Below are 26770 nucleotides of genomic sequence, written 5' to 3'. Positions count from 1 at the left end.
TTCAGAATTTGGGATTAGGGATGCTCAACCCATACTCATCTCTCAACCCCACAAGGGAGTTAACCCCTTACAACAAACAATAAAATATCAGTTTGAGTCAATCTCCTTTTCAGCTTTAATTAGAATCTGTGGATTAGGATGGAGTCAAAAGTTTGCAATGAAAACTATAGTAGTCAAAAACTCAAGACGAAAGAATAAAATGTGACCTCAGTCCACTTTGCCAGACTGGGTAATTGCTACATCTGCTTAGGAAACATAACTGAGTAATTAAATAAAGTGATGGCCCACAGGATTCAATTTGAAGTAGGATCATAGGACCATGATGTTGAAAGTCCTCAACAGCATCTAGTTCAACCCTTTCATGCTGAAGAACCTGAGGCCCAGAAATGAAAAGGACTGTGACAACATGAATAATTGTGACTAGGTTCAAACTAGATTCTGGATCTTCAGGCATTGTTCACTTATTCAAACATGCTTATATTCATGAGTCTTTCCTCAGTGTCTTGTGTGTGTCAGAATTTATGTTAAGCATACATTAGCAAAAGCAGATATAACCACTGTCTCACAGGGTTTACAGTCTATTGGGAGAGGTGAATCTTAATTAATCACACCAACAATTACTTTTTAACAAAACTACAACAGTTGATAGGAAAAGAGGTATACCCTTGCTATGACAGCCTAGCTAAAGGAATTTGACCAAGTCAAGGAAGTTTCCACTGGGAGAGTCACACTTCATGGGTGAATAGGAACTAAACAGATAAAAGGAAAGCATTACATTCAAAGGGAACAGTAAGTGAAAAATCCCTATGGAAATAAAATGTGGAATGTAGACTTAAGAGGCTGTGGCTGGAGCATTGTGAGAAATTGAAGAGGAACAGGTAAGTGGAGATGAGATGGTGCAGAGCCCTGTGAATCAGGACAAAAGTCATATCTTTGTTCTCCATACAATGAGGAGTTGCTGAAATGTTTTAAGCAGAGATGTGGCGATGGTTGGTGAGGGACAGACACATTTCCACTATGCAAGGATGACTCTAATTGCAGTGGGGAGAACAGAAGAAATCAAGGAGGATATCGGATAATTCTACAGTCAGAGGCTCTTGCTATAATATCACATGTGCATTGAAGCCCCTCAAAACCCATTCTCCCATTCCTCCTAAATTCAAACATTCTTATACTTCCTCAGTGTCTTGTGTTTCAGAATTTTTGCTCATCTCAAGCGATTCCTTCACAGATAGATGTGACCATGTAACTAAATCCCAACCCATGGAAAGTGGACAGAGTGAAATGTGCCCTCAGAAGAGCATTGCTCAAAACTAAACATTACCTGGCTGGGGATGTGGCTCAAGCGGTAGCGCGATCGCTTGGCATGCGTGTGGCCCGGGTTCGATCCTCAGCACCACATACCAACAAAGATGTTGTGTCCGCCGAGAACTAAAAAATAAAAAAATAAATATTAAAAATTCTCTCTATCTCTCTCTCTCCTCTCTCACTCTCTCTTTAAAAAAAAAAAAAAAAACTAAACATTACCACCTCCATGGTCTCTTCTCCCTTTCTGGAGGCTGCATGGCAATGAGGACAGTGTGAATCTGAAGGTAACAGAGCAACTGTCACCTGGGTTCCCCCTGGGACGCGCATATCTTGACTATCTGAAGAGTAAGAAATAAAACCATTTCTCAGAGCCACTCCATTCTTGAGTCTATCACGGCCAAATCCTGCCCTAGTTAACTCCATGGATACACCTTTCTGTGCTTAGGCCTATGTAACATGTCTCAGATGGATCAATGTCTTTAATGTGAAAAACTGATAAATTCATTAATTAAGAGCCTGCTTGTAGTTTTATTATATGAGACAATTATTCTTACTTTACATAAGCCCACTGTCCCTCTTAAACTGATATTCTATGAAACAACTGACTGTGTCTCACAAGTGTGACCAGTTACGCACTCAGGAATTTTCCCACAGAAATTTTTCTACCCATGGACACACCTTAAATATTTACTTCTTGATGTGAGGCTAGTGATTTTTTTTAAATGTCTAGGGTCTTGGAATTTCTCTAATATAAGAAAAGTATAACAAAGACCCCAAATTGTCAATTTGTTAATATTCTTTCCCTTAGGACAAGGTCATTTCTTCAGCGGATATACTCCTTAATTCACTAGAAATTATTTACTAAGTACTTATTCCAGGAACCTCACTAAGACCCTTACAATAGCAAATATTAATATGTTAGCTTTTATGGATAGTAACTCTATCCAATTCTAAAAACAAGTATGTATTCAAGTATTATTCTGATTTAAATAGTAGACAGTTTTGTAGGGAAAAATAAAAGGAATAATGCATAGATAGAGTTGGAAATAGAAACAGAATTTGTTTTCCTCCCTCAACATACCTCATGTCTGTTTACTTTTTATAATGACCACCTAAACCATATAGAAGGCTTTTGGCTTAAAGTAAGCAAAATCTTAAATTCAAAATATCTCAAACATCAACAAAAACCAATATATTATCAAACATAAAATGAAGTCCAGATCTTCAATAATATCATGGAGAACACAATGTTTCTATCAATGGTTTTTTCAGTATCTAGGAGTTTTTTTTTTTCTTCTTCTTCTTCTTCTTTTGTTTCTCTTTTTAAGAGTAAGAAAACTTTTGCCAAAAACTACCAAGAGAATTTCTTCTGTATCCCTGAAGCCAGAACTTTGTCACATGGCCAATCCTTAAGCAGTAACTAACAAGGGAAGTAGAATAATCACAAGTGATTTAGGATGAGTCAGTATTCAGCAACTGGGGCTGGGGAATAGCCCTGAAAACATTGTCATCCAATGGTTGAATGAAACTGTGTTCCTATTAGCAAAGGAGATGGGAATGACTCTTAGGTATGCAGCTGCCATTTCTGCTCCACCAAGTGACCTTTCCTGCATACTATTTTGTACCTTGGAATGTCCTAATATTCTCACATTCTTCATTTCCAAATTTAGATAAAGACAGAAAGACGCACACAGCACATAGATGCAAAGACACACGTATAGATAATTCTTTTCTTCTTTTCCAAAGATTATGCTACTGTGGCTGATTATTATCTGTGTTAGGTGTGGTTTAAAAATACTCATCTTAGAAGAAGCTTCTTCATTCCAACATGTCTATGAAAAATAGTTAGAGATTTTTTTTTAAAGCAAACTTACTCAGCTTTTAAGGTTCTGGCCTCATATGGACTTATTACCATCTCCTTTCTGCTGAAATTGTGATGACACGGTCATCACTCATTCAACCAAGTGTGGCTATTTCAGCTTTAGTTAAGTGTCTTCACTAAAGGTGTCCTCATAGGCTCCTTTGTTGTTGTTGTTGTTGTTGTTGTTGTTGTTAGAACTACTTCAAAATGAACAGCCAGATTAATTTCCGGAACAGGGCAAATCAAAACTCATGGGCCAGGATTAACCCGAGGAAACAAAACAAAAATAATGAGTCAATTACAGATTTGGGACACTGTTAATGATAGAATTTAAACAACAACAACAACAACAAAAAAAGGTTAAAATCTGTCATTTAATGTGATATAGTTTGGGGGATGGAAATGGATGGGCAAAGACAAGGCAGTCAAATAAAACAGAGGCTATTATTTCTTGATGGTGAGAAGAGAGATGAGTTTTAGATTTTGTTTTCTATCTTTTCCATACATTCTGTTTAATTTTTCCCCTCCCCCCAATAAGAATAAATCAAAACTGCTCTGAAAGGTTGTGCTATGCCATGGCCTTCTGTATCACTGCCCGTTCACCATCTTCTGGACCAACTCACCAGAAACTTGAGGACTTACCCTGTCCTCCCTGGGCAGTGAGGTGTTCCCTGTTTCAATCCAGAGAAGCACAAAGAGCTTCTCAGTAAAGGTTCTTGTTCTGAAGAAGCTTCTAGTCTAAATTAGATACATTGGCTGGCTTACAGCACCCAGCAAATAAGTATGTCGACCTTGTAGCTCTAGGAGGTGTTCTAGAGCCAGATTCCAGGAAGGATTCGGTCAAAACCAAGGGCACAGTGTCAGGCATGTCACATTACCCCATGGATTATACAATGAATGACCAGGAAATATGTTCAAGGAAGCAACATTGAAAAGCATTTTCTTAAAAATCAAGAGATATTCCTGACTTTTTTTTTTCTTAAGCTAGAAAATGACCTTAGACAAATAACAGGTTAAAAGAATATCTTCAAATGGCATAAAACTGAAACACCAGGTAAAACTGAAACCCAATGAAAGTTAAAAATCAGATAAGAGTTTTAATTTGAATTAATTATATAATTGCCTGTATCTAGCCCAGGACCTAACTCCAGAGTGATGGAACTGTTCCTGTGCTCCGCCTCCAAGCTCTAGCACAGTACCAGGCTCACATTTGCTTCTTCATGAATATTTTGTGGGAGGAAGAGGCAATGGGAAACAAACATGCTCTCTGGTTGACTATTTTCACCAATAGTACTTTGTTTTTCCTGCCACTGCAATAAGACAACATGTAGAAATGAGAAGTGTAATTAACACAAACTTAAAACCATTATTATTTGTGGATAGGATGATCGACACTGAAAACCCATGAGAAAAGGTATTCTAAAAAAATCAATAAGAAGTGAACTGAAAAAATAAATATTAAAAATAGATTTCCTTAAAAATAATAATGATTAGAAAATATAGCAGACAAATCTCTTACAATAACAAGTCATAGAAAATATGTGAGATGACCCTAAGGTGAAAAACCTACCTGAAGAAAATTATCAAACTATTCTAAAAGATATTTTGCTAGATGCAAAGTTCAAACATATTAAAGATGGTATATTTTAAATGCAATTCCATGGAAAAGCTCAGGAAGTATTTTTTTGCCTCTGCCCATATTAGTCTGAGATGTACATGAATAATGAGCCAATGGGAAGAGCAATGAGAAAGCTGAAGAGTGAAAAGAGGCAAAGGCTTTCAGACTTTGAAATATTATAAAACTAAATTACTAAAATTTAGTGTTACTAAAAATACTATCATACTCCAAAAATATTTTTAGTGCTGAAAAAAATATGAACAGATTTTTCAAATCACAATAGGGAACCTAAATTTTGTCTCCACTAAGAATTTATTTTATGGTAAAATTTATTTGGAGGTCTGAGTCTATAAAATTAGGGATCATTCAATCCTGAGATTCCTCTCTCAGCTCTGTCAATAAACACAATTTAAACTATCTAAGCCTTACTTATTTTGTTCATTTGTAAAATGTGGATAACAATAATTACACTAGTATTGTGTTGTTAGGACCAAATAAAATGTATATGCATTAAGATTAAAAATTGATTAAAAAATAGTTGAAACTACATCTAAGCTTATGAGAAATAATAGTTATTATGTGAGCCAACAAGGGAGTAATGTATAAGAAATGGTGCTGAAAAATTAATTACTTAAGGAAAAATGTTTATAGATTATATATTTATATTTTTACTTTACAGAATATAGCTAAAACTACAAAATAGATATACAAAAGTATGAGTGGTTATTTTTCCACTGTTGCAACATAGAGAGCTTTAAAAAACAAAACTAATGAAACATCATCACAAAGAACAGGCAAAGAGAAATGTAAATTTTTCCATAGGAAAATGTTCAATCTCTCCATGTAAAGAAAATAAACAAAAGAAAAACCAAACCTGGGGGAAAAATACTTTCAGCGAAATGGAAATAGAAACTTTAATATATAAACAGCTCTTAAAAATCAATACAAAAATGCTAATAACTCAATAGAAAAACTGCAACGGATCTGCAAAAATAATTCACAAATTAAAGAATAAGTACGGATTATCAGCAATGGTGAAAAGTGTTTAATTTTATCAATTCTGGAATGTAAATGCACTCAAATGTAAATCTTGGTATATTTAAAGCCAAAGAAGTTTAAAAAGGGAAATGCAGAAATAAAAATATTTTGTACACTGCTGTCAGGAACTGCCTAAAATTGACTCAAATATGGGAAGCATTGTGCATCTCCTATTTAACCCCTCTGTGTTAAGGAGTGCTTTCACATTCCAAATAAGATGTCAGAACTCATTTGTGGAAAATTGCAATATGCCACTCATTCTTTTTCCACCCCATGTTCTTCTTTTCCAACATGGCATGTGTGACTTTCACACCACTGGTAATTTCCATTTCATAAATATCCATCCGGATGAGCATGAACTACATAGATGATAGAAAGATCACTATGGGAAAATGGGAAGAGTTCTAGCTGTGGGTTGGGTCTCTTACCACTATCTGTGTGGCAGGCATGGGAGAGATACATCCCTTTTCCAAAGGCAGAGAGAATAAAGCAGGGTTTCTCCCACTGAGGTCTATGACTCCAGAATCCCACACCAGCTTTTCAGAATCAGAAGGCAGAAAAGGTGGAAATTGTCACTTTTAACAAGCACCCCAATTAATGCTCAGGTACTTTAATATTTGAAAACCACTGTCATGGCAGGCCACTAAGTCTTTTATCAAAAAACCTTCACCAAAAATCAAGTATTTTGAAATTCAAAAAAAAAAAAAAAAACCTACATGCTGACTAGCAGTTTCACTACATGTGAGACTGACCACCCACCTCAACTCTCAAAGTTGAGTTCTCAGATCCTTGATAGATATAAGATGATGTCTCTTTAGGTTTGTTCTTCCAAGCTCATGCATCAAATTATACTCATCCAAACTGCCAGTCTTCAAAAGTGCTTTCAGAAGGCACATAAATTCAGTTCCTAGCTCTTATGATTCAGGCATTTAATCACACCATAAAGTTAATGGAATCCAATTTGAATGTAGACACTTCAACAACTACATTGCATTGAATTCACAGCATTCATAAAATATGGATTTCAAAATTAATCATCAGCCTAATGGAAAGTTCAAAGTAGAAAGCTCTCCATTCATTGGTCACTGTCTTTGTCTTCAGCTGCCAGGAAAGGACCAAAGCTGTCAACACAACATGGTAGCCCAGGCAACCAGCCACACCACTAGGAACTTTTCAACACTTAGAAAAATAAAAGTTATAGAAATTTTCAGATGGTCTTTAGACTGTTTGGACAACCCATGGTTTATAACGATAAAGATGCCTAAGGCTTAAACTTCTACCTATCAACAGCCGAGACTTCTCATCTTTAACAGCCCTAAAATGAGTTAGCTTGCTCTTTGGGTGCTGCTGATTCAACTTGATTTCAATAATAAGCGTTCCCCCGGTGATGCGTGGTCTCTGGGGATAGGAGAAAATAGATACTATGTTTCCCAGATCCTGACCATCCGTTATTTAAATAACAGGAAATAAAAATGCCATTGGCCCACCAAGCATCCAGATGTGGTCTCAATGTCGTTTGGCATCCACTAGGAGAAGACATCCAGATGACTCATTGTGAGCTTTCTATCCAGATGTTCTACCACAGTGGTCATGCAACGCTGAACTGAAACTGGGTGAGGTTTGCAGTTCTTACCAGAGCTACCTGTGCAAGCTCCTTTGGGAATCTCTTTCACATCAGCTTCTCCACCTTAGATAGGGCAGTTTTGGCAGAAAGAACATTAGGATCCACAGAGCTGCTTAGATCAACTGTGCTTTCTGTTCTTCAAGCATTTGGAGTCATTATTAAGCTAAGTGGAAGGAAGACCAAATCATTTCTTAATTTTTTCTTAAAGACAGCTGCTGGAATCCACTCATTTTTAAAAAGTTATTTACCTGAAGTAGGAATGAGGCATATAAAAGAAGAAGACAGGGCTCTCAAAACGTCTTGTACACTTTTTGAGTCTAATGTGCTGAACTGCAAATTTAATCCACTGAAGTGGTTTCATGCAAAAGCTTCTCTCAAATTCCTTTTGTACAAAATCTTGATGCATAATGTATAGAGTCTGAAAATGGATTAAACTACATTTGGAGATGGTTTGAGTTGTTTTTTGTTTTTTTTTCTTTTTTCTTTTTTCTTTTAAGCAAGCAAAAACGAACAGGTTTTTTTGTTGTTGCCTTTTTTAACCCTTCTTGCTCTCAAGCAATTACACATGGATTGTGCCTTCTCAAAGCTGCCTTCCACACAATATTTCTTCTTTTTTTTCTGTCAAAAAGCTTGAAATGTGAAAAGTTTTAATTAGAAATGGGAATGGTGAATTAAACTCATTTCCCTCAGATTTCCCAACTAAAGCAGGCAAATAGAATGGCAAAACTTTCTGATTTATTTCTGGAAGATAATTCAGCAACTGAATAAGCAAATGAGTAAAATCTTACTGAATAAAATATTTCCTAGTCCTCTACCTTTTTTATTACTCTGAGGACTGTGGTCATAGAAAGAACAGCAGTGTGTAGGAGCAGGCATGGTCCATGCTTAGAGATACATTTCTATCAGTGCCCCATCAGGGCCAGAAAGGTGAAAGTGGTGAAGGACAGGGGAATTGCCAAAGCCTCCAAAGGAATCACAGTGACTTGTCTACAATCTTTCATTTATGTCTCAGTAGGTCAATGTGTTCGCAATGCACGGTTTCATCATTTGCCTACACTGACATATCATGTGAATACTAGTAACTGTAATGGAAATAGAATGACAGCTAGAATGAAGAGATTGGGATTCAAGCCCTAAGTCTGACCCTACGTAGTTATCTGACCTTGAACTTGTTTGTTCTCACTCGTTTCAGGTTGATCATCTGCCAGGTAAGGAGAATCATCTTCCCCTTTGCTATCTGTCTGCATCCTAGGACCATTGGGCAGGAGAATGAAAAGGGTGAACAAAACAATTGGTGAAGTCGTAAGCCTTACTCCACTGCTGAATTCTCCCCTGCTTTGGGTTAGTGCAGTTTTTTTTCTTGGTTCTTCTTCTACCTTCTCCAATCGGGTCTCCCAAAGTGGTGGGCAGAGTGACTAAGGCATCCTGCCAGAAGAGACCTCCAGCTGTCACCCACTGACCACTTCCACAGGCTCTTTGTATGGGTCCTGCAGAGAGCTCTTCAGCTGACTACCTCTCCCAAATCACTTTGAAACTTGGCCTCAGAGAAATAGAGATTCTCCACTCCCCAACGTCTCCCACAGTCTCCTTTCTAAACCGCTCACCCTGACCTGACATTGTGACTGACCATTTTCTTTTTACTTGCCTCACTCTCCTTGCTTAAAAGGTAGCACCAGTTACCCATTTTGGACCTTTTGATTATCTCCCCCATCGTGATTTAAATGATTCACTTAATCATACTCCCTGAACTTGCTCCAACTTGTCCCAAAACTTCACACCCTCAGCCCAGAGGATGAGACATAAAGTAGGTTTTATATGCAGCTGTAGGAGCTCAGATATCCCTCCCAAAGTAGGCCATGTAAATATGAGTGCCAGCACAAGGGTCATCTCTTTTAGAACTATAGGCTTGGAACAATTGGACAATTTCAATTTTTTTTTCAGCCACCTGGGGACAAGGTGATGGAGGAAAAAGGGGTGATTTTCCCCTCATTCATCTTCTCTTTCTACCTTATATGGTACCACACATCAACCTATGTCAAAAATATCCATATTCTGCAGGTGCTTCTTCATATAGACTTTGATTCAGTGGATGGTGAATTAAATGGTAATAAAATATTAATTCAAATTCTAATTCATTCCCCATAATTTCACAGTAATATAAATGTTACCAAACTCTTTTTTTTCGACAATACAGAGAAAGCAAGAGCCAGGTTTGTCTTCTTCACTAGAGTATTTTCAGAACCTAGCACACTGTTTAGCACATAGTAGGTATTTTAAAATATTTGTTGACTAAGTGAATGTATACAAAAAAAGAAAAAGTCACATCTAAAAGACTTCTTATTATCTGATGCAGATAGAGAGTTAAGGATTTGGAGAACGAGCATCCAGCAGCACTGCTCGCTAATACCTTTTAAAACGTGTTGATGCTCATAAATCCAAAATAAACGACCTGTAAAATCACTTAAGAAGAAATAATACGCATTTAATCAGGCTTCCAGAGGAAAGTCTGAAGGAAAGGCAGAGAATTTCAAGAATTATTAAATCCCTTCAAATTCAATCACTGCCCAATCACAGACACGCTGCATGTCCCTCTGCCCACAGGGTTATCACTTGAGGCAGCCTCGCTCAGCCCTTCCTTATGAAACTCCTAAATTACAGCTACCTCCTGGAGCCACAGGGAAAGGCTTTGGATCAGCTGGAAAAAAGCAAGTCCTCTACATGGGTCTACCCTGCCCTCCCTCCCGCATTCCACAGAGAACTCTTAAATAAAGGGGGGAAGTCAAACATGTCACCCACATATCAAAACCAGACTCTTCCACGTCATATATGTGTCCAGTCTGAGCTTCAAAGCGGTTCTTCCACTGGCAAATAAAACTCAAAACATTATGAAATGCCAGTCTGTGCCTCTGCTTTATAACCCTGTTGACATTTCTAGATTTTAACAATGTTCTGGTACCTTCCATTCCATCCTGGATTTTTTACCTCCTTCGTCTGCTAATGAGAGTTACTTTACCTTTCCTGGAGTTTGATTAAGGTCCTGAGGGTGGTAGTAAAATGGATCCATGTTTTTGTTACAAACTCAATTAGCAGAAGTTGAAATTGCTCTCTTCAACAAAGTTAAATAAATTGTTAATGAGAAATTTACCTTCACTTGATTCGCTGGTTGCCTTATTAGCTTGGAGTCAACACTATTAAAGGAGAAGATGTTTATTAAAGCTTAAGGTGTTTTGCTGGGTTGAATTTTAAAAAGATGATGGCAGGATAGCACCCTGACTTCCTGCTTCCAAAACTCAGATACTTCTGTGATCCACCCACATCGAGCAACTTCAAGCTCTCTTTGGGGTCACCTCAGCAGGGAAAGGGCAATTTACCTGGTGGTTGAAAGTGTCACACATTCCTAGGTGTCATCCAAAGCTTCTCTTTTTTACTCATTGTCATGAGGCGTTTTCTAAGCCAAATGGACATTCGGCTGAAGAAAGACTACCCAGCTGTAGGTGAGTCTGAAGAGGGCACAGAAGGAATGGGACCTTTGTTTGTCTGCTAAGGAAGAAACTCAAATATTTCCACCATAAGTGTCAAGGCCATGGAAAACAGAGGCTCTTTTTTAGGGCCAGTTTACATACAGACTTCAAAACCACCTATCCAAAGAAAACAATAAAATGCCGCATCATTTTAGGCAAATTTTGCTGTAGGCAAAATTGTGAGGTAAGTCGAGGTTATTTTCAGCTCCCTTTGCATTTATTTCTCCCTCAAAAATGTTCTCCTGGCACTCCCATCACCTAGCCCCTATGATAGAATCTGCAAACTAGTACGCTCTGGTCCATGCCAAGCTCTTCAAAATTCCCGTATGGCCCTTGAGAGGCTGGAAAGCAGACAGCCTCATTTCCCAGAATTCTTTGCACCTTAGGTCCCTTGAGGAACTTAGCTCCAGCCAAGCAGACATTCCCCCCTGAGAGGCAGAAGGTAGAAGCAGACATTCAGGTGGAGGCTGCACCTCACTACTTTCATTAAACCATGCAGTATGGAGATATGGGAACCATAACAGAAGGCCTAGGGGCCAGGGGTCAGGGGCCAGGGGTCAGGGGCCAGCACCGTGGCTATTGATAGGCAAGTCAAGGGCTATTTATTGGTGTAGGTTGGCTAGATATGATGAAATGCAAATGTAGGCAGTGGTAAAGATGACCTCCCATATCACTGACTTGACCATGACAGACACAGTAGCTACCTCAGTGGTCCAGGCCTGACATGTTGTTCTGTGGTATGATTCTTAGAAGTTCCACCTACTCTCTACTCCTCCAATCTTTCTAGTGATTTTTGTAAGCTCCTTACTCATTGTCTGAAATCCATTTCTGCTAAAAATAACTGAACTGAATTCTGTTATCAGCAACTAAATGCTGACAGAAATACTTCCTTCCCACCATAGGTAACCAAATGCCTTAATACTTGGCCTTCTATCTTCTCAGGAAAAAAAAAAAAAAAAAAACCGACAAACTAATTCACAAGAAGTAAGCAATAACTAGTAGAGGAACTTGTTTTGACCCTTAACTAAAGGAAAGATTCTAGTGTTCACTCTCTAACCATGAATGGTCTACAATTTTTGATGGGGATTTTTTTCCCCCCAGGCATGGAGACAAAGGTTTTTTTCCCTTCATCTTTAAAGGAGTTGTTGTCAGTGTTTGATGGTAACAGTCAAGTTAGTGATAAAGTTGAGAAGCATGAGAGTGCCGGCCTCATGTGTAAGGCTCATGGAGCTGACCTCTCCAACTCTCTCACCCACTCAACCCTGTCATGGCTTCTTGCCTTTCACTACAGACCTCTCCTATGGTGTTCCCCTTGAAACCAGGAGAACTTTCCCAAGAAGGAAATTTCAGTATAAGGGAATAAACAAGGGTTTCAGCAATTCCTAGAAAGTTGATGATATGCTCTTGGAAAGAAGAAATAAAAGCAGGCAAGGGAAGAAGGAAATTGGATGGAGACTAATGATTGACAGCATCCATCTACACATCCACATGCATTTGTGCTTCAGCTACTCTGCACCTCTGAAGTCCCTGTGGTGCAGAGGTGAGGCTCATTCTGGCTTCTAGAAACTCAGGGAAACAGGGAAACAGGAGGAATTGTCACTTGTTGATCACTTAGTATGTGCTGGACTTCATGAATCTCATTTACTCAAGATACATGGTGTTTTCATTTTCCTATAATACATTGATAAGTTAGGTTTCTTAATTCCTTACCGTGTTGAAGGAACAGCATGAACAAAGGCCTTGAGTTGGAAGGAACTTAAGCCAAGGTACAATTATTATACAGGAAGCATGTATAAAATGGAGATAATAATTAGTAAGAAGATTGAGTGACTTCTAAGTTTATACAGAATGTAGGTGATGTAAACCCAAAGATCGTGTTCTTATATATAATCCAGCCTCCCCTACAGGTAGAAGCAAGGATACACAGAAGCCTTTAAAAACAATTATGAGGAGACCCTCTTGTGTGCTGCAGAGACATCCCAATTCCTGGAGGAGCTGAGGACAGACTTTCATTTGCTCACTCTACTGGGCTCAAGACTAAATTAAATTAAAAGCCTGTTATTTCAGGTGCAAAAGTCTTGGGTGCTTTTCAAGAATGAAACCATCTTCTCTCTCCCCCAAGGCCTTTCATACCATTATGGTTCAGTCCCAAGCTATCAATGATAGTAGAAAAAATGGGGCTTTACAGTAGAGGAAAGAAGCTATTCAAACTGCTCCTGATTTCTATAAAAGAGAGATCTTTTTGATCTTTGAAACAGCCAAAAGGGCAGTTTGATCTTCCTCAAACTCATTTATTTTAGGTTCTTGCAAATTTCTTTTCTGTAGGTTTACTTCCTTAGAAAACTCGATATTCAATTGAACAGTGACTTTTATACATTGAAATGCAATATTGAATAGCTGAAGCCTAATAAATGCCATCCCAGCTATATAGGATATTTTAAAAATCATAAAAGAGCCGATTGAGCCCGATCCAGGCAAAGATGACAAAGCGAATTCAATGCTTCTTTTGAAAATGAGTCATGGTCAGAAATACTCACTTTGACCAAAAGCATTTCTTTGAATGCCAGAGGTAAATTTGCTCACTTTCATTTTCTGCCTGGGTTTCAAATCAGCCCTGCAAAACTGAACAAAATCAGCTCTAAGAGGCCCTGGCAGCTGTTCCAGATGTAAATGTGAACAGGACACTGAGGCCTATTCCCTTCTATGTTATTTTCAAATTATGCAGAGGATATTCAGGTATGGATTGATCAGACTTTGTATATTTTTTCAGAGAGGAGTAAATTGTTGCTATTCTCTGCTACATTAACAATCCCCAGGATCACCCTTTCTTTTCCTTAGGAAAAAAAAAAGATGTTTTATTGTCAAGAGCTTCTAAATTACTGGCAAAGGGAGAATGTGACATATGTTCCCAGTCGTGGGGGGGCTCCAGGGAGGACGGGCACAACATACTCAATCGATTAGCCAAAAGGAACAGCCTTTGATGTCAGGGAACCTTTCCAAATTTCATTTAAGACTCAAACAATCTGTGGGAAATCAAAGTTCTCAATCAGAACTTCTGTCCCCACTCCTCTGGGTGCAGCTAGGGCCTGAGGAGCTTTTGTTTTAACAATTTGTAGGTGATTACTCATCTTTGAGAATGTGTTCCTCTTGTGGCCCTTTCAACATTAGCCCCTTTAGGAAGATAGATAACTTCATTTTTTTCTGGCCACATTCACTGTTTCCCACTTGGGAATGTGCTAGCAAAATTCAGATTGGCATTGCCAAAGAGCCCATTGTTTGGTAGCAACCCTCTCCTCCATGTGATCTCCTGAGAAAGACCTGATGTTATAAAGTATTATGGGGACACCCTACGATTTGCACGCTCCCTATTTCAGCTGAAAATTGAAATTGGAAAAAGAATCGGGGAGGGTAGGAAGAGCAGGATGCCCCATGAAGGAGAAATAATTACCAGTTGAAAGAAGGTGGTAGACAAGAAAGGGATTCACCTGAGACACATCGAAGTCAACAGACAGAACCGGATGCACTGTCAGATTAGAGATCATGGTTGGGATTTTAGAAATTTAATTGTACATAGTCCTTTGGATATTCAAGAAGAAATGTCAAATCTTAAGTGTTGCCTGTAAGACTGGATCGTTTTGGTATTCATGGGCAGAAGTTTCTGCAATAAACAAGAACATGAGAAGATTCCAGAGAGGGGTTGCTTAGCATCTGTCTACTCTGCACTCATAGACCACATCTAGGGGGCCATACCACCCTTGCCTAGGCACGTCACTTCTTCTCACCTAAATACAAAGGTTCTTCTTGATGCCCTCTAACATAGACCCTGACTAGTTGTAGCTTCTACAGATAGGGGTAGTCAAGATGATGAAGGGTCTGCCTAGCAATGAACACGCTGGCAATGACCATATCAAGAAAGAAAGACTCAAAGAAGATTAGACAGCACTAAAGATCTGTCATCTGAAGAGAGACTCTGTGGGAGTCTCTAGGGGAGAGGACAGGTAGATTTTTTTTTCCTGAGAAAGATAATCCACACGATTACAGGAACCCCAAATAACATGCATTGCTAAAGTAGTGAGCTCCCTATCATGGAAGCAACTTGAGTCAAAACTAGATGTCTTTATGAAGGGAAGTTGTTAAAAAAAAAGGGACTGCATGTCCTGCATAATATTGAAACTGGAAGGGACCCTCAGTGTCACATGCTGCAAGTGTCCATGAGACATAAGGAATCTCTGACAAGTCCCTTTAGGGCCTGTTGCCTAACCTGCATGCACGTACTTTTTCCCACAGTGATGGGATTCCAAGAACATTCTTTAGGAACCAGTAACAAAGGTGGCTCCAGAATCTTGCAGTTTTTAGTTTAAGAGTCATCATTTTTCATCTTGACACCTTCAAAAACAACTCTAACATAACAAAGTCTCTCTAGCAGCTGGGTAATAGATCTATAGCTTTAAAAGAAATGGTTGATAATTAAAGGCTATGAAAGAACTCTAAATAGTGGATTGTAAGTAACTCAAGGTTAAAATTCTGAGCTTGAATATGGAGACATGCCCATCCCTATCACCAGGGCCATTCGCTTCCCAATAAGCCTTTAGTGATAGAAATTATTTTTTCCTTAGAAACAAATGAAGGCTTTCTTTTCTCTAGAAAAAAAAAAGAACATTTTAAACAAACAAGTAAACAAAAATCCAATATCTGGATTTCCAGACACAAATTTATCATTCATAGGTTTCTTGCACTCCAAGTTCTGGAGCATAAAAGAATGTGTTTCAGGAGAAACATAAGCTATGCAAGAGGTAATGTCATTCAAGGCGAGGTTACAAAAAACAAAGACAAACTAGCGCCACACACACTTAGAACAGGCATGTGCTCTGCGCTTAGTCTAGCATCGGTTTGAATAACATTACTGTGACAAGATTGTCTTTGTCACTCAGTTAGCTCATCTTGTCTCCTTTTATTCACTTTGCTGTTTTCCGGTTGTAATTTTTTTCAGGGGATTGAATCAAGCTGTAGACTTTTTATGGAATAAGCACCCCCAGACATTCAACCCAAGAGCAGTTTGGGCAGTTTTCAGTGTCAGAAATAAAAATGTTGGAACTGAAAAAAGATGTACAACAGAGTGGAAATATGAAATGGAAGAGAGAGGCAGCCCACCTAATTAGAGTGGTGAGAAAAAATTACGAGGCAGGATGCTAGACACTGGGGGAGAAAAAATAGAGAGACCTGGCTTCAAATAAGCAGGACCCCACTTGCCTAACAGTATTTTCCCCACTCTGCTGCAATCCCCTGCAAGACAGACCATCTGCCAATTGTGCTGGTGAGAGTGTGTCACCAAGCACAATGGGTCTATCAGCACAGCTGTTTGTTGTGCTCATTAATTCTGGGATAAAGTTAAGAAAAAGCCTCCAATGCAGAAGTCAACACTCATCTCAGTGGATGCAACTCTTAAATATCCGAAGATCTTCTAGGAGGGAAGAGAGAAGGCAGCAGTAAAATTCCAAAGCAAATATATAATTTTGTTGAGTATCATTTGTAAATGAAACAATAGAGTACAGACCAGGGGAAATATTCACTGATAACAAACCAAAAATTTGATATTTGCCTCCCCAAACTTCCTATCAGTACAATGCTATCAAAACAAGCAAGCAAAAAAAAATGCATTCCTATTTCAATTTCTATTTTGGTGCAAAATACAGCTTTCAAAATGTCAGTTTCATCTAGTTTGGCCTTTCCAAGAACGTGCATAGTTAAACATCAATGAACTGTAGTGTTTGGAGGATGCTATTTAATTGAATTTTCAGGTTAACTGGGAGCTAGGCAGAAAAAAAAAAAAAAAAAACTTTTTTTTTTTCCTTTTTGTTCTGGTAGGAATCAATATAAGGTACTGATGAATGAAAATAATGTTGTCCTAGAAATCCAAGAGCCTAGATCTAGAGGCAATCTCTTGGGAAGTCATGTGCAAAAGAAGTTTTGACAAAAGAAATCAAATGCTAACTTGTCATCAGCTGTGTTTGTGACCTAAGCCCTTAGGTAGAGCTCTCTGATAGGGTGAGCTGGAGCCCAAGTCTCAGCTCAGAACTTCTCTGTTCTCTCTCAGCTCATTCATGCAAACCCAAAGCTTGGTATTAGGACTTCACAGGACAGAAGAGCAGAGAGAAGGACATCCACAGTAAGAAGAGAGGACAAACTAATCTTGCTTCATATCCCACATGGAAGCCAGTCCTAAACTTTGCCAACTTCAGCCCCATGAAGGTGGTAAGCAGATTTTACTTCTTACTTATAAACATGGTTCATAGCAAAAATGGGTTTCACCTAATGGATAATTTTATGACTTTGTTAATTGAAATTTTGCTATATGGAGATGACAATTTGCATGTCACTTCTCCATGACTTTATCAGGCTCAGGGAGTGTAATGCCACTACCATCACTATAATCACCATCTTCATAAACGAATATTTTCTAGTACAGTTGGTTATGCAATATGCGAGCTCACCCATGCTTGCATTAAGGAATAGAAAACAGCAGGCCAGTTCAGTGGCAATTTAAAACGATCTAAACCATCCAAAAAGTTCTCCTAAGAACCTTCAAAATTCTAAGACAAGCAAAATGAACTTAATCCTAAAATAAGAATACTTTTATAATCAGGACATTACCCTTTTGTTTAAAGTGTAATAGCCAAATGCATTTATATGATAAATAAATATGTCATGCATAATTGAGGCACATATATAAATAATAGATACAGAATATATATTCCATTTGAAATTTGTCCATTTACATTTTTGTAATTAAATAGTAATTAGATACTAACCTCACCATCTTAAGATGTTGCAGTTTGTATCTCAGATTTGATGACAACAAAAGGTCACCTCTGATATTCCGAAGCTGTGGGCTTATTCCGGAACACAGCTACCAAATAGAGCATGGCTTGAATGGGAATGTATTGTCCCCTATACAGTGATACACATGATAATTGTTTCCAGTAATACATTTTAGCAAAAAGTAAGGACTGAATCTCTATTAATGGAATCCCTGCCTTCCTGTTTTAATAACTAACATGCTTTCCTTGAATCAAGTACAGAAGGCAATTGATGAGTTTATTGATTATGGCAATCACCATCGGGAGCTTCATTGGTACTTCACGGAGGGTGTTTTAGTCATTTTTTTTTTTTTTTTGGTCACTATGACCAAAATACCTGACAAGAGCAACTTAGAGGAGGAAAATTTTCCTGATTTCAGAGGTCTCAGTCCACAGACAGCCAACTCCATTGCTTTGTGCCCAAGGGGAGGCAGCACATCATGGAGGAGGGTTCAGCAGAGCAAACAGCTCAGCTCTTGTCAGGGTCAGGAAGCAGAGAGGGGATTGGAAAGGGGCCTGAGGGAAGAGGCACCCTTCCAGAGCACCCCAGTAACTTACCTCCTCTAGCCATGCCCCCACCTGCCTACAGTTACTACTCAGTCCATTTAAACTAGGATAGACTAATTAGATCAAAGTTCTCAGGATCAAATTATTTTACCTCCAAACATCCTGTTAATAGAGGAGCTTTTAGAAGACACCTCATATCCAAACCATAACAGAGGGCTTCTAGGAAAGAGGGATTTCCACAGGACAAAAAGATCGATGCATAGAATCACCACAGCACTGAGAGACCAGGGTCCACCAACTTTGAAAACCAAAGAGCTCATGACTTCTTTTGATTTCCCAGCCTTCTAACAGAGCTGAAAGTTGTCTCCAAGCAGAACTTGAAGGCCTTGTCTGACCAGATCTGAGCACAAAGCTCATTCAGGTTCAGAAATGAAGCTCTGATTCTACATGCTCAGGATCTTTGCATGTATTACTCCCAGACCATAGACCATCCTCCCAGATCCCACTGCATTTGCTCTCCCACAGTTTAACCCTAGGAAACACCACAGGTAGGGTGTGGGAGTATGAAAAGCCAATCCATATAAATCATCACCCTTCCCAGAAGAATCCCAAACATGGATTCAGCTCCAATACAAACTGGTACACATCCAGCAAGCCTGTCGTGTGGCAGTGGACTTGGGGAAAAAATAAGTCAAACACACACTTTCTCACTGCACACATGATTAACTACCAAGACAAACTGCAAAACATATATGAAGAAGCACAAGTGTAAGCAAAGCCACAAAGGAACAAAAACCACTAATGTCAGTAACAAAAATATCATATTTTGTTGCCTACTAAATTAGAACACTATAAGTTATTGGTGACTGACAGAAATACAACTCAAAAAAAAAAAAAAACTGGTCACATCCAAAATGGACTTCTATTAGATTATAAACTTGAAAATTTACAGGGGTTGTATTTTAGGTACTGCCAAACCCAGATACTCAAATGATGTCTCCATCCAGTCTCTGCTCTGTCACTGTCTCTCAGCTGCAGTTGTTCTATGCTGTCTTCATGGATTTCTACACAAGTTCCAAAACCCTGAAGTTTCAGGCTTATTTCTGTTGCTCACAACATTCCAAAAAGAAAAGTTCCCTTCTCCTAAGTGTCTCAGGATCCCCTCTCCTAAGTGTCCCAGCAGGGTCATACTCATCCGTCTTTCTTGAGCTACGTGCTCATCCGTAGACTTTTCCTTGGACCCAGGTGATAGAATATGCTTATTAGACCTACTCCTGTCAATCAGCACCCTACCTGAACAACACTCAGCAAAAATGGTGAAAAGGACAGTTCCCACAAGGACAGTTCCCACTGAGGAAAGGGTGGCAAAGTAAGAGGAAGAGGGTGTTTAGCAGGCAAATAGGCAAATAGTAGATAGCCATTTGGCTACCTATGGTCAGATGGTATTCTGTAGGCTGGACTCTAATGTTGCAAATTCTTTGAACCCTCTTGGTGTTCTCTCTGGCATTTGCTCTTGAGTTCAAGGACCCCAAGGCAACATCAAGCAAAAGATGCAATGTGCATTGTTCATTTATTCGTCACCTATTTATTAACCATCTCCCCAGAGCCAGGATGGAGAATGATAAACTAATGCTTGTCAAATGTTCACAGGTGACAGACATTGTGATAAACTTGCTTATGTGTTTGGAAGGGTGTTATGGAGCAGCGCAAAAGAAATCCTCACCCATACTTGAGGGTCCAGAGAATGATTCTAGAGAAAGTAAAAATCATAGCTGAGGTTTAAAAAGTGGGCAAGAGCATAGCTTGACCAAGGGGAATCTGGCTTGTTCAAGCAAAGGAACTAACACAGGAAAATGTCCCCAAATCAAGAAACAGTCCAATATTTTTAGAGGAACAGTAAGATTTGCATAAATCCAAATGGCTTATTGATATACATAACTCCAGGGCACAAACCTTTTTATTCAACTTATTTTGTGATCTTAAACAGGTCACTTGAATCCTTTGGGTAGCCTTCACAATGCTGCTATGCAGATCAAATGTAATAATGTACCTGAAATACATAATAAATTATTTAAAATAGGAGTTGATGAATAGATTACATAGATTGATAAATCCTGAGTGACTAAGGAAAGATGACTGGCTCTGTACAAGTGGGCCCCTCAGGTAAATGCTTGAGCTTCCTGAGCTCTATTTGGCCACTAAGGGCTCCTTTTACTGGTTGGGAGGAGTTAAACTAATGTCTTCAGGCGGTACAGACAGGGGTCCTGTGTACTTTGCACTAGTTATCAGAAATTGAGCAAGAGGGAATGGGCAGCCTGGAACACAGTGCTCTCTGGGTAAACAATGGGAGTGTTTGAAGAATGTGGGGGAAACACACTGTGTTAAAAGCCTCCTTGGCAGGGGAGAGGGACCCCAGGATTTTGAAAGAAAAAAGTTTGCATGTTACATGTTCTAAGAATAAAGACATGCTTGGAAAGCACCAGAGTGGAGAAAGAATAGAGGGCATGAGCGGGTATGTAAGATGACAAACTACAAATCCAGGAGAAATGGAGAAAGCAGTTTGGAGGATTCATACTTAAAACATCAGCCTAAGGTATGTTTAAATTGTAACTCAGGCCAGAGAGTCACGAATAATCAGTTTGTCTTGGAGGATTCTGGAATTATAAACAAAAAGGATACAAAGCATTGTCCAAGGTAAATATTGACATGACTGAAGAGGAACTAGAAAAACTTTTAATGAAGCCAAAATACTGCATCTGGCGAAGATGTTTCATGTTCTGATAATAAACACTCAGATATAAGAAATCTAAGGACAATGGGTAAGAATCGGGTCCACTGGGTTGAAAAAATGGAATTAGAACTAAGGCCTTCTCAAATGGAAAACAGTAGTACCATAAAAACATTAATACTAGCTTTTAAGACCATGTTACATCTTCAAGTAAAGGCAACTCTCCCTGCCAGACATCGATTTGCCCACAAATATGAGAGGATTAGCACTCATATCCTGAAACAGCCACCCAGTCTATACCATGGCCAATGAATGCACAGTGGCTTCTTCCCTCAGCTCCCAACTACCCAGCAGGAAGTGGTCTGGGAAGTCCTTTCAAGCCAGCTGGGCTTCTGCTAGGCCTGACCTCCTCCTTCCCACCTACCCCCAGAAGCAAATCTGCTTCTTTGCTGAGACACACCCTCCATGGAGGAGAGACCTCTCAGGAAGGACTTTACCAGTCCTTCGGGGTTCACACCCTGCCTCCTCCAGGAAGGATGTTCAGGTGGGTAACCTGAAACTCAGAATAAACAGAAGCCCATTATTGCTGCTTAGTGCGAGCCAGTGAGGGATCTTGTCAGCAGCACAGCACCATGGCAACCAGTTCTTCAAAGCGTTTTTTTAAAAATACAAGTCGAATTTCATCTGGAAACATCCCAATTACCCAATTAGACTAAGCTGCAAAGTCTTTTTAGAATAATCTCAGATCATAAGTGAGTGAATAGCTCAAACCCAAACCATGGCTTTCTGATACTCAGAAAATGTAAGTTTGTTGGTACTGAATTCTGGTAGAAAGACAGTTTTCTTCTTAGCAGCAGGAATGAAACCAGTCTGCATTTGCCACGAGTGTCTCAGTGCTAAAGCAACATATGACTGTATCCCGTGGGGAGCCATGAGATTCGGGTTTTATTTTTCCCACTTAACAGATGGGAAAACTAAGGAGCTAAAAGTAGACTCATCCCTAAGGGACAGAGAAAGAGGCCAGGGGCGGGGCCAATCTGGATTTCTCTTGGTTTTTTTTGTGTGTGTGTTTGTGTGTAGTTTTCAGGAGCTGGAGATACCAGGCTCAGAGCGCTGTGGATTTTACCTTTGCCATGTCTCACCCACACCTCCCTCACCACCCTTTCTCCACCTGGCAGTCCCACCCTGGAAGTTACAATCTCCTGCTGCTGCACAGATCAGACCACAGACTCTACCTAAGCCGAAAGGATCAAAGTGTCACTCTATTATGGGCTAAATTATGTCCCCCAAACATCCATTTTCTGAAATCCTAACTCTGCTCCTTGGAATGTGACTGTGTTTGGAGATTGAGCCTTTAAAGCGGTTATTAAAGCAAAATGAGGTCTTGTGGATGAGCCCTAATCCACCAGGACCTGTGCCCTTATAAGAAAGAGGTTAACACATGGAGAGCACACTGACCAGGGAATGACCACATGAGGACACAGTGAGATGATGGCCTCTCCAAGCCCAGGAGAGAGACCTCAGAAGAAAACAACACTGTTGACATATTGATCTTGTATTTCCACCCTCCAGAACTGTGGGAATAAATTCCATTGTTTAAACCACCCAGTCTGTGGTATTTTGTTATAGCAGCCCCAATAGACTAATACACAACCCTTAGTATGGCAGTCAAGGTCCACGATTACAAGTTAATGGAACTCATCACCGTAAGTTCAGCACTCCAGCCACACCATTAACTTTCAACACTCTAATTAAAGTCCTGAGATGTTCTCCATTGTGATAAACTTAATTTCTCTACCTTTGCTTCCTATCAAAGTCTTCTTTGTGCCTTAAGGCCCAGACCCAGGATGATGAACATACCAGACACTCAGTTAAGTATTGTATGACTGAAAGAATAAATGAATAGGCAAATGAATCTTCAAATCCCACAAGGTCAAAAGATAGGTGTTACATGCCCATTTTATAGACAAGAAAACCAAGACAAAGAGATATTAAGTAATTTTCCCATGAGAAATTTAATGAAGGGCAGAGCTTGGATTTTATCCATGTCTCTGATTACAAAATTCTTTCCACAATACCTGTGTTCTCCTAATCTTAAGGCATTCGTGTGCCACCGTTGAGAGTTTTGCCACCTTACACACAAACCTTGCAACCAATTTACCTAACATTTTCATTTAAGCCATTTATGTGTTATAATAATTTTACTTAAAGAAAATCAATAATTTCTCGGTAATAAATAACACAGAAATAGATACGTATCCATTAAATTCAAAATATTCCTCAGTGTATTTTGAAGCAGGGATATGACTCCTCCACTTGAAAACACTGATCCACCACTCCTTCATTCTGCATGACCCTGGGACTGGTCCTAATGCAGTCACTGCAGCCATTAGAATTCTCTACATCCTACAGTGCTGCATTGAACTGCTCTTGTTCTCTCAGCTTCCTGTTCACCCATCCCTGTACCCTCTCACTGGACATTTCTCACCTAGAAAGGTTTCAGATACCATAAAGGCCCATGTTGGGATCTCCGGTTGGAAGCTGCTGTTGGGAGCTCTTGCGACCCTATGAACACTACAGTTTCCCAACTGAAAGCTACAGCAAGATGCAGGAGGTAGGGAGAGAGAAATTCATGGAAAACTTGAGGCTGTCAAACCTACAGAGGAAAATCCCTCCCCGAGTTAAAGATCGGGGACATAATCAAGGAAAGTGACTTCTATAAAAGCTTGATTGGTTGATCGAAATCTTCAACCATCCCCAAAAATAATTGCCTGGAAGAAAGCACTGAATGACCTGTCTGCTTGGAAAGGAGCAGCCAGTGCCAGCAAGGGAAGACGCACCCAACTGTCCTCTCGCCACTGGGCCCCTACGAAGATGAACTGAATCTGTTTAAAGAAGTCTATTGCCTCATTATTTTCTGCCCTGACATATGCACAGATTTCTCATGGATGGTAATCTCAACAGCATAGAGGAAGTGTTTGTGCTCTTAGTTTCTGCAATTTTTTTCATTTCCATGTCAGGGTTCCACACACACTCCTCTTGGTGAGCCCTGGGGAACAATGAATAGGCCATAGGCCCTACTGTGGGCAAAGCGACTGGAAGCAGGACTGTCCCACACAAGGCTTCCTCTGTCTCATAGACCCTCTAGCCCTGTCTGTAGTCAGTGGGAATCTGACCACATCTCTCTTTAGGCCCAAACTCCAGCAACAATTTGTTACCAACATAAGAACACCCATCTTCCCTAACATGATTCCCAGGCCTTTTCAGGGTCTAGCCCCTGCCTACCTCTTGTAAACCCATCTCTCAAATCCTCCCTGCCTCAATGCGAGGCCCTCCACATTCTCATGTTCTCTCACACTCTGGGCCTGCCTATGTGCTACTTACTGCCTAAAAAGTACATTTACCTCTTCTCACTTTCTCATCTGCCTTGGAAATTCCCTTTTTTTATCCCCCCTATAGCCCCTCTCTCATCAGCCTGCTGCCCAGGTCAATTGACTACCGGAAGAAAGTGGCCAGAATCTCATGGAGCCTCTCCTCCCCAAGTAGATTCCAGCCCCTTATCATCTCAGGCCAGCTCCTCTTTCGCTCTACCTCCTAAAAAAGTCTTTCCTGCTTATTTTTCTTCAACTCATATAGATCTCTGACTTCCCTGAGTTTTTATGTCATTTAAATCTGCACCACACATATGAATATTTCTTTTTCTTCCTTTTTTTTTTTCCACTTCACCAAAAATTTGAAGAACTGCCAAAAATTCTGACCAAGTCATCCTCTTCCAGGAATCTGCCCTGAGGAAATAACCGAAAAGCTGGTCAAAGATTTATGTACACAGACATTCACAGCATCAATTTTTATAATAACAAAAAATGGAAACAACCTAAGTGTGCATCAGTGGGAGGTGGTTATGTAAAACACATCCACACGGCCACTAGAAACAGTCTGAAGAACATGTAAGGACATGGAAACATGCCCATGAAATAATGTTAGGTTAAAAAGCAGAATGTAAATTTTTATGTAAAGTATGATCCCAGGTGTATAAAGAACTATGCACAACTCCAGATAGACGTGAGATAGCAAAATGAGTAGCTGGGCAGTCCAGAACCAGCCTGCCTGAGCAGGTTGGATCCTGTGGTCTTGGGAATGTCAATTAATCAAGTCCCTGACCTACCAAATTGAGATAATAATAGGACCTTCCATGTAGGGTTACTATGGTTATTAAATTAGTTCACATATGTAATCTATGTAGAATTATGCCTGCCTGACACATGATAAGTGCTCTAAGGGACAGTCATTTTTGTTATACATTGAAAAAAAATATTACAAGAATACTGCCCTCCTTGGCTGGTGGAACCATGAGTGATTTTTATTCTTGTTTTTACATTTCCCGGTCCTTTTTAAATTTTTGAAATTATTGACAATAACCATATATCACTTTTTTATCTGAAAAAATATGTGATGCTTTCAAAATAAAACTCTATTAAAAATGTATTTTTTTCTTGTCTTCCAGGGTCCACCCAGGCACAGAAAAGAGAGATGGAGGTATGGGAAGAGAAGGAAAGACAGTGATTGAGTGAGGGTTGGAGGACTATTCCACCAGCCAGTCCATTGCATAAGTTTCTATCCCAAGGAGAATAACGAAAACTCTTGGACCTGGGGAGGAAGATGACAAAATCCAACTGTTTAAAATCTAACCACTGGGACCGAAGATAAAGTGGTACTATGTCAATTTGGACAAGCTGAAGATTTAATTTTGTTTCTTCATTTGCAAAAGGGAGTTAAAATAATCCTCACATCATAAGGTAGGTAGAGAAACACAAAATTATATAGGGTCTGACACATAGTAGGGACTCAGGAAATGTTAGCAATCCCAACCATGTTGAAACTCAAAACAGACAATGAAAGGAACAGTTTGGGAGCTTAACTGGTGTTTGAATCAAGGATCTGACCCCTACTTTTGATGCAGTACCCAAGATCAAAGGGAATCCTCCCACTCCGCACCCACAATTATTCTTCATATCAACATCCTCTTGGAGCACTTACCAATCTTTTTGTTGTTGTTGATTTATTTCTTTGTTTACTTGGATTTTATTTGTCTTCACAATTTGATTATAAATACCATAAGGACAGGGACCAAGTCTACCATATGGATCATGATGCCCTCAATCCACAATGCCTAGAACAAACTAGTGATCAGTAATTATTTTTGTAGTCAATGAATGAATGTCCAAATGCATTAATAAATCTGGATTGGTTACTGTAGATGCCTTGTCTACTAAAAAAAAATTAATGATATGAGGGAAATATAGCACTTGATGCATAGTAGGTATTCTTTCAATATTAATTCCTTATTTCTGGAATTCATCAGATTAGCTTTTATCAGACACACATTTTCTAAAATCACTTGACTATCTGGACAAATACATTGCATCTTATTCTACTATCCCTTGTGCCTACGCAATCACTTGATAAAGGGAATATTTTTCCCCATAGAACAGAGCAAAAGAAGCTTTGAAACTAGAATTTTTATAGTTCACACCCCATGCATGCCAGATGCAAAAATCATTTTGAGGCACTAATTGGTGATGTAAAAAAAAAATAAAATAAATGAAAAATAAAAATGCACCGGTGGGTTTTGGCAGCAAGGAGAAGAGGTTCTTTTTAATCTAAAAATTGTCATCCCAATTTTTACTGGCTTAATTCATTTCTTAAAC

At 39.3% G+C, this 26770-nt stretch overlaps 2 long non-coding RNA genes across 4 annotated transcripts in view; one reads left to right on the top strand and one right to left on the bottom strand.

The window, feature by feature from the left end:
* The window catches only part of LOC144375947 (uncharacterized), a 257494-nt gene that overhangs the window by 146420 nt on the left and 84304 nt on the right, over window positions 1-26770 (bottom strand). For 2 of the 3 annotated variants that reach the window (XR_013435858.1, XR_013435856.1), the window contains exons 3-4: window positions 1531-1646; window positions 1325-1431 (exon numbers count right to left, since the gene is read on the bottom strand). This is a non-coding gene — a long non-coding RNA (uncharacterized LOC144375947). The remainder of the gene's footprint in view (window positions 1-1324; window positions 1432-1530; window positions 1647-26770) is intronic. The other variant, XR_013435857.1, reaches the window with a different exon arrangement.
* LOC144375943 (uncharacterized) lies at window positions 4691-10340 on the top strand. Its single transcript, XR_013435844.1, has 2 exons — window positions 4691-7438; window positions 8642-10340. It is a non-coding gene; the product is annotated as an uncharacterized LOC144375943 (long non-coding RNA).

This window comes from Ictidomys tridecemlineatus, chromosome 1, assembly GCF_052094955.1.
Source record: "Ictidomys tridecemlineatus isolate mIctTri1 chromosome 1, mIctTri1.hap1, whole genome shotgun sequence".
NCBI lineage: Eukaryota > Metazoa > Chordata > Mammalia > Rodentia > Sciuridae > Ictidomys > Ictidomys tridecemlineatus.
The sequence above is the reverse complement of the archived record's forward strand: the minus strand, read 5'-3'. Positions and strand labels throughout refer to the sequence as shown.